This window comes from Gadus morhua, unplaced genomic scaffold (assembly GCF_902167405.1).
Source record: "Gadus morhua unplaced genomic scaffold, gadMor3.0, whole genome shotgun sequence".
NCBI classification, from domain to species: domain Eukaryota; kingdom Metazoa; phylum Chordata; class Actinopteri; order Gadiformes; family Gadidae; genus Gadus; species Gadus morhua.
In genome coordinates, this window is record NW_021963985.1 from 51928 (window position 1) to 61156 (window position 9229).

The 9229-nt window shown below is 45.2% G+C and overlaps 1 non-coding gene across 1 annotated transcript; it reads right to left on the bottom strand.

Moving 5' to 3' along the window:
• Positions 1-1424: 1424 nt before the first annotated feature.
• On the bottom strand, positions 1425-1496 carry trnaa-cgc (transfer RNA alanine (anticodon CGC)). Its single transcript has one exon. It is a non-coding gene; the product is annotated as a tRNA-Ala (tRNA).
• Between the last annotated feature and the right edge of the window lie 7733 nt (positions 1497-9229).

Below are 9229 nucleotides of genomic sequence, written 5' to 3' on the forward strand. Positions count from 1 at the left end.
GTGTTGTAAGCTTTATTCTTTTTCAACTCGAGCTCATTGGCTGCAATGGCCTGCCGTGCGCTGATCTTTAGCGCCCACTGTTTCGGAGAATTTAAGCAACATACAGACACTGACAACGTCTCGCCAAACTCCATTTGTGAAACATGTGGACAGTGTAGTGACGCTGCTAGCAGGGAGCAGCAGAGAGCTGCAATGACGGCGGTCCACACTAGTCCATCCCAGGTTTTGCAACTCTACGTTTCTTCAAAAGATCACGCAAACGTTGACACCCAAGCAGTGTAATGCATTACGTTCAAATATGGAACTCTGAGTCTGGAATAACGTATTCATTCGCCCATCTGCTACCGCGGGGAACAATGCTAGCACGCTAGGCTTCAATTGTATGGTCGTAACGACAGTGGCCAAAGCCTGCCAAGACATGCTCATAGGCTAGGAACCGTCCTTTGCACGCTAGACGATCCAGGATGAGAGGGTTACCCCAGAAGTCCATGCTGGAGAGGTGCACGTAGAAGGCTCAGGAACGCTAGGCAAAACAGGAAAGGAGGTTGACACCCAGACACTTCTAAGAACTTCTCACAACTAGAGTTAGAGTTTAACTTTCATACAGTCTATGCTCTCAACTGCGAGCGCTAAATACAAATAATTTGACCATGTTTCCGCGTATACCGGTAGGTATACTCGTTCTTAATTTTTCAATCAACCCCAGTCTCGCTACCAATCCCACGCTCAATTATTTTAGTAACAGATATTTGTTTTAAAATGCTCGCTATTTATCTCTAATATTGTGAGTAGAACACTGCATGCTATCTATTGAGGCTAGACTAAAAAATGTATTGCTATTCATTTCATTGATTGATTGATGCTATTTTAGGTAATCCTGCTAGCAGAGGATGTTTTCTATCCATCGACCTCTGGTTATGGGCCCAGCACGCTTCCGCTGCGCCACTCTGCTTAACAATTACAATATATAGAGTCAACATCTAAACCCTGGCTCTTTGCGCATTGTTAGGCGCATTGTTATCTTTTGTGGTAAACATCTTTAAATTGCCATCACAGCTTCTGATGTGGGAAATACGTGTGGGGTAGTCCACCCGTACTGCAGCACAGGATTCTTGATTCTGAATGCTATTCATTTTAAGACTGAAACTTCGAAACAGTCTGATTATAGCAGAGGATGGTTTCGATCTATTGAGGCTAGACTAAAAATTTAATTGCAATTAATTTCATTGATTGATTGATTGCTATTTTAGGTAATCCTGCTAGCAGAGGATGGTTTCGATTCATCGACCTCTGGGTTAAGGGCCCAGCACGCTTCCGTTGCACCACTCTGCTTTATATTTACATAAAATATCTAAACCCTGGCTCAATGCAAATTGTTATATAAGGGATTCATTCATAATCATCTCGTCACCTTCACGACAATTTGGAGATGCCGGGGATTGAACCCGGGACCTCATACATGCGAAGCATGCGCTCTACCACTGAGCTACATCCCCTTTTTGTACTAATCAGTACATCTCTACTATCAATACCTGAAGCTTTGCTTAATGATACAGCCAATCAATAGGTTGACTTGCACTAGGCCATCCTAAGAGATGAAGATATTTGGCCTGCCTGCTAAAAGCAGAGGTGGTAAACTGGTGTGGCAGATTTCAATCATGGAGCGGGGGATCCAATGGATTTCTAGTACATCAGCTTAACCGCTTGGCCAGGACAATGGTGCTTATCGACCTCAAGTCTATCAGTTGTTCGAACAGTAGCAGACTGCAACGCTTGAGGCTGTGTGATCAAATTGTGAAATAGTCCTACACCCTTGACCACAGCTTGCTTTGATCACATCTTAGTGATCGGACCTCAGCACTCTCACATGAGAAGCTTTACAGATGAGCCGAAAACAGATTACTTCAATTGTACATGTGGCAACCGATACATGAAAGTTTGCTTAACGATACAAGAGGTGAAATCGGTTATCGACTGGCAGTACGGTATCATACATTTCTTAGAGAAGTGGTCTGCTTACAGATAGCAGAACTGGCCAACGCTTGTCGGCAGGCCTGAATCTTCGTCGTGACGCAACAATGTTTTTCTCTTCTGTGGCTGTCAACACTTAGTGCATAAACGTACCGTACTCATATCAATGTGTTGACCGGCACTAGCTTTTGAGCACACACTAGCTTTTGAGCGCACAAGCGCACAAAAGCGTGCGCTTTTGAAATCGCACGCACTGATTAACCTGTATCGTTGACGACAACACAGTTTCAATTCTCTCACTTGTTTTCGAACATTAGCATTCGGCAACATCTTTGGTAGGTTAAGCATTGCGTGACCTCTACCACTGAGCTACATCGCCTTACTGCTCAATAATTTCACATTTTAAACCTGCTTCGGAACACACCAAGGGTTTTCTCGTCCACGGCAATCAGCACCTGGACCTGACAACACTAGTCTTCGGATCTATCAGACCTTTAAATATTAACATTTTATGTTTTGAGAACATACAATTCAACATTCAGCAATGTTTCGTGATCGGATCATTTTTGACTTCGTGGACGTGGACGTGGTGCGCCGAGAGGATGGTCGCACTGACAATGGCTCCGCATGCACTACGCAGCTTTATGTTTATAATTGTTTTTATTGTTAGTTTTTTTGTACGTACTGCACTGTCGCTCATTCAGTATGATCGACTGGCACTTTTGGAAATTCGTTCGTCACTTAAAACAGAGTTTTTCTCAACTTACCGGAGTGCTTGCTGTGACTCCTTTGTCTTACCGCCGGTATGCCTACCAATACGCCGACGGAAGAGAAAGAAGAGAGGCAAGCGAGCCGGCATCCTGTGCAGATCTCGGACGAGATACTGCAACCCACCGCTTCCAAGCATTCTACTAGCGAATGTGCAATCTTTGGACAATAAACTGGACGAGCTACACGCACGGATTAAATTCCAGCGGGACATTGCAAACTGTTGTGTACTGGCGTTTACCGAGACCTGGCTGGATCCTATGGTGCCTGACTCTGCCGTCACTCCGACCGGCTTCTCCATCTACCGGCAGGACAGGACTTCCGAGTCAGGTAAAAGAAGGGGAGGAGGGGTATGCTTGATGGTTAATTCTCGCTGGGGCTCGGATGTTGCGGCACTTTCAGCACACTGCTCACCAGACCTGGAGCTGTTATCGATTAAAGTTCGCCCCTTCTACCTCCCACGGGAATTCAGCTCCGTTATTGTCACAGCAGTATACATTCCACCGCAGGCGGACAAAACGTGCGCGTTAGAGGAACTTTACAGAGTAATTAATGGACTTGAGGATGCTCACCCTGAGGCGGTTTCTATTGTTGTTGGAGACTTCAATAGGACCAATATGAAGAACGTTTTACCGAAGTACTATCAACACATAAACTTTCCTACCCGGGGTGATCAGATTCTTGACCATTGCTACTCACAGATTCGAAAGTGTTACAAACCCCTCCCCCGCCCCACTTTCGGAAAATCGGATCACACCTCCATTATGCTTATCCCTACCTACAGACAGCGCCTAAAACAGGAAAAACCGGTTTCTAGGGCAGTTCAACGCTGGAGTGCTGAAGCCATTAGCACTCTGCAGGACTGCTTTGACACAACAGACTGGCAGATGTTCTTTGTTGCAGCTGATGGGGACATCAATGAATACACAGACTCTGTCTCTTCACACATCTCCAAATGCATTCATGATGTCGTACCTAGGGTCAGTGTTAAGACCTTCCCAAACCAAAAGCCCTGGGTAAATGGTAATGTCCGTGCTAAGCTCAAAGCACGGTCCTCTGCCTTTAACTCTGGTGACCAGGAGGCTTTGGGGAAGTCCAGATGTGACCTGCGGACGGCCATCAGAGATGCAAAGAGAGAATACAGGGACAAGCTGGAGTCCACCTACCTCAGCTCTGACCCCCGACGCCTGTGGGGTGGCCTGCGACACATCACTGGCTATAAAGGGAGATAAAGCAGTGATGATCAGCCTGCCGCCTCTCTCCCTGACGACCTCAACACCTTTTACGGAAGGTTTGAGGCAACCAACCCCCTTCCTTCAGCAAGACTGGCCGAGGACCAGGACGACTACACTCTGTCCCTGACCGTGGCTGACGTGAGGCGAGAGCTCCAAAGGGTGAACCCCCGGAAGTCATCGGGGCCCGATGGAGTCCCAGGCCGCGTCCTCAGGGGGTGCGCTGACCAGCTTGCGGAGGTATTCACCTCCATATTCAACTTATCACTGCATCTGTCTGAAGTCCCCACCTGCTTCAAGCAGGCCACCATCATCCCCATACCAAAGAAAACATCAGTAACCTGCTTGAATGACTACCGCCCTGTAGCACTGACCTCCACAATTATGAAGTGCTTTGAGCGGCTGGTCAGAACCCACATCTGCTCTACCCTTCCCAACACCCTGGACCCCTTTCAGTTTGCATACCGTCCAAACCGATCAACAGACGATGCCATTGCCCTAGCTACACACGCCACCCTCTCCCACCTGGAAAAGAGCAACACATATGTGAGGATGCTGTTTGTGGACTACAGCTCAGCATTCAACACTATTGTGCCTGCCAAGCTCGTCCCGAAGCTCAGGGGCCTGGGTCTTAAAACACCCCTGTGCAACTGGATCCTGGACTTCCTGACGAGCAGACCCCAGGTGGTGAGAATGGGCAACCACACCTCCTCCTCACTGACCCTGAGTACCGGGGCCCCCCAGGGCTGCGTACTCAGTCCCCTCCTGTACTCCCTGTACACGCATGACTGTGTGGCAACACACAGTTCCAACATCATCCTGAAGTTTGCAGACGACACTACCATCCTGGGTCTCATCTCTAACAACGATGAGACCGCCTATAGAGATGAGGTAAGGGTCTTGGCAGAATGGTGCCAAGACAACAACCTGTCTCTCAACGTCTGCAAAACCAAGGAAATGATCGTGGATTTCAGGAAGCTGCAGAGGGGGGGTCAGGACCCCATACACATCGAGGGAGCTGAAGTGGAGAGAGTCTCCAACTTCAAATTCCTCGGTGTGTACATCAAGGATGACCTAACCTGGTCCATGCAGGCAGGCTCAGCAGTCAAAACTGCACAGAAGCGGCTATACTTCTTGAGGAGACTCAAGAAGTTTGGCATGTCTTCAAAAACTTTAACAAACTTTTACAGATGCACCATTGAGAGCATCCTCTCAGGCTGCATCACTGCCTGGTATGGTAGCTGCTCCGCTGCCGACCGCAAGGCCCTGCAGAGGGTGGTGAAGACAGCGGAGCGTATCACCGGCAGCCATCTCCCCTCAGTGCAAGGCATCTACAACAGTAGATGCCTGAGGAAAGCAAAAAGATTCTAAAGGACAACAGCCACCCAGGCTATGGACTGTTCTCATTGCTGCCGTCTGGTAGACGCTACCGGAGCATCCGAACACGGACTACCAGACTCACAAATAGCTTTTTCCCCCTGGCTGTAAGGCTTCTGAATCAGAAACACTGAACCTCTGAACAGTTGCCACCTCCACCTACTCCCTGCTCCCCCACTCATACAATTCACTTCATAGATATATTTGCACAATTTTAAAAACTTTAACTTATCCTAGCAGTTATCCTTGCAGTTATCCTTAGCTAATTCGAACGACGATTTTTGTTTTTTAATTTGTTGTATGTTAATGTTACATTTTATATGGTTTATTGTCATAGTGTTACAGAGTTTTATGTTATTTTTGTTATATGTATGACGTCTACTGCGTAGATGAATGATGCTTGCCAAGTCGTAAGAATTTTGCTGTGCTGAAGCAATTTGGTACATGCAACAATAAACACACTTTGACTTCTACCTTATATAAGGAATTCATTCATAATCATCGCGTCACCTTCACTACAATTTGGAGATGCCGGGGATTGAACCCAGGACCTCATACAAGCGATTCATGCGCTCTACCACTGAGCTACATCCCCTTTTTGTAATAATCAGTACATCTCTACTATCAATACCTGAAGCTTTGCTTAATGATACAGCCAATCAATAGGATGACTTGCACTAGGCCATCCTAAGAGATGAAGATATTTCGCCTGCCTGCTAAAGCAGAGGTGGTAAACTGGTGTGGCAGATTTCAATCATGGAGCGGGGGATCCAATGGATTTCTAGTGCATCAGCTTAACCGCTTGGCCAGGACAATGGTGCTTATCGACCTCAAGTCTATCAGTTGTTCGAACAGTAGCAGACTGCAACGCTTGAGGCTGTGTGATCAAATTGTGAAATAGTTCTACACCCTTGACCACAGCTTGCTTTGATCACATCTTAGTGATCGGACCTCAGCACTCCTACATGAGAAGCTTTACAGATGAGCCGAAAACAGATTACTTCAATTGTACATTGTGGCAACCGATACATGAAAGTTTGCTTAACGATACAAGAGGTGAAATCGGTTATCGACTGGCAGTACGGTATCATACATTTCTTAGAGAAGTATTCTGCGTACAGATAGCAGAACTGGCCAACGCTTGTCGGCAGGCCTGAATCTTCGTCGTGACGCAACAATGTTTTTCTCTTCTGTGGCTTTCAACACTTAGTGCATAAACGTACCGTACTCATATCAATGTGTTGACCGGCACTAGCTTTTGAGCGCACACTAGCTTTTGAGCGCATAAAAAGCGTGCGCTTTTGAAATCGCACGCACTGATTAACCTGTATCGTTGACGACAACACAGTTTCAATTCTCTCACTTGTTTCGAACATTAGCATTCGGCAACATCTTTGGTAGGTTAAGCATTGCGTGACCTCATTTGATTAAAATAGCACTCGCATGACTTTCCTAGGGCAATCAAATTGAATAGCCGGGGTTTTGAACCCGTGGCCTCATACATGCAAAGCATGCGCTCTACCACTGAGCTACATCCCCTTACTGCTCAAGAATTTACATTTAAACCTGCTTCGGAACAAACCAAGGGTTTGCACCTGGACCGGAAAAACACTAGTCTTCGGATCTATCAGACCTTTAAATATTAACATTTTATGTTTTGAGAACATGTTGTCAGAAAATATCGATTGCTAAGTGCCTTTCCAGATAATGCCAGATTTTAAATATGGCGCCTTCTACATGCTTAGATTAACATATTTGCACTGATTTCATCCAGTTTCACCATAATATGTGTATGTGTTGGCTGAACAAGGGAATCAAAGATTGTATTCAAGTCCATCGCCTTAACCACTCGGCCACGACAACACACTTTTGGAGTTTCAAGTCTCTGGCTTTTTTTGAACAGGAAGAGTCTGGAACACTTAGGGTAGGTTAAGCCTTGCTTGATCTAATTTCGAAATAGTCTTCAAATTGACTGAAGCTAGCTTTGATCACATCTTGGAGACGGCAGGCATTGAACCTCAGGCCTTCTACATGAGAAGCATACGCTTTGCCGTTGAGAGAAGTCCCCTGTGTTACTTCAATTGTACATTTGTAAAAACCGATTCCTGAAGCTTTGCTTAACGATAGAAGGGACAAATAGGTCATCAGTTGGCACTAGGGTATCATACATTTTATAGAGAATTTTGCTTGCCTGCCGCTGTTGTCATTGATGGAAAGTCTATTGCATTGATGGATTGCAAGTTTACAACCACAAGCAAGATTGCCAGTTAGGACAATTCCGTTTTTTTTAACTGCAAGAAACACTTTTATCACATCTACACCAGGGGCCGTGTTCACAAAGCATTTTATCTTACCGCTAGGAGTGCTCCTAACTCGCGCTAAAACATTTTACGTAGGAGTTTTTTCTTAAAAGTTATTCACAAAGCCGCTGAGACCTACTCTTACTAAGGATAAATCACAAAGAGTGAACTAAGAGTGACGCGCCGTTGCTATGGATTACGTCAATTCTCGTGCACGAGTTTAGAAGCTGTCAGTTCGGTGATTGGTTGTTCAGACGAGCCCACTGAATCACCGAAAAACAAGGAAATAGCCTAGGCTAGAAATGAATTCCTATTAAGTAGTTATAGTTGCAGTTAGCAGAATACACGCATGATGACAATTTTGTGCAGACCACGATAATGACGTTGTAGCCTGCACGTTCAAGAGAGAGAGAAAGCAAACAATAAAAATACGTAAAATCTAAAAGAAAATAAATGTTACGAACTACCCAAGTGTTGACTGATTTGTGCCAAGGTGTTTACCTAAAATGTGTTTTCAAAGTGATCCCTAAATGCCTGTCCACTCGGTTCCACACGGCCAAATTCCTTGTAATGTTGATCGCCATCATCATCATCATCATCATCATCATCATCATCATCATCATCATCGTCTGGCTGTGGAATGTTCCTCCGCCTTGCAGAGGTTGTGTAGAATGGCACATACAGTGATTACTGTGCTTGCCCTCTCTGGGGTGAGGCGTATTTCGCCGTGGAGGACATGAAACCGACGTTTCATCTGCCCAATTCCTCTCTCCACAACATTTCGTGCATGTTTGTGTGCTCGCAAAGAGCCAATACGATGTGTTTCTACGCATAGGACTAAGCGTAATCTGCGTAATCACTTACATTTAAACTGTTCTCCCGGTTGTGGATTGAGGTAGGGTGTCTAGAGCCACGTCTTGCATGGATAGTCACTGTCACCCAGCAAGTGACACCCAACTGGTAGGCCTACATCTCAAAAAGCTGCCTCAGACCGCTCACCATTAAAATGCGCGAATCATGGGTAGCTGAAGATCCAGGCCACTTTGCAACAACATCCAGTAGGCTATGTTAAAATTTGCATCAAAAACAACCTGCGTTTTGATGGAATGCACTTTCTTCCTATTGACGAACACGGTCCTCGTCTTTTGATGGCGCAATTATTTTTATTTTTTTATAAGTTATATATTTTTTTTTATAACTTATAATTTTTAGAACATTTTATTTCGGGACTAATCGGATTATTCCTGTTAGTCGGGGATGTTATTGCATCGGGCATTAACTCCACAATAAGTTGAATACCCTAACATTTCGCCTCGCAGGCATTTTAAGATTCTTTGTGAATAGGTCTTACTGAGTTAGGAGTCCTCTTGAGGACTTTTAAGCTCTCCTAGACTTAGGTGCTACTTTTAGTCCTAAAATACTTTGTGAATTGCTCTTAGTGAAAAAAGTTAGGAGTCCTAAATTTAAGAGTGACACGCCCATTATTTTTAGGAGTTACTCTAAATTCGCCAGTTAGGACCTACTTTTAGCCCTAAGATCCTTTGTGAATACTGCCCCAGATGATGCTGTTGCAAAAAGTGT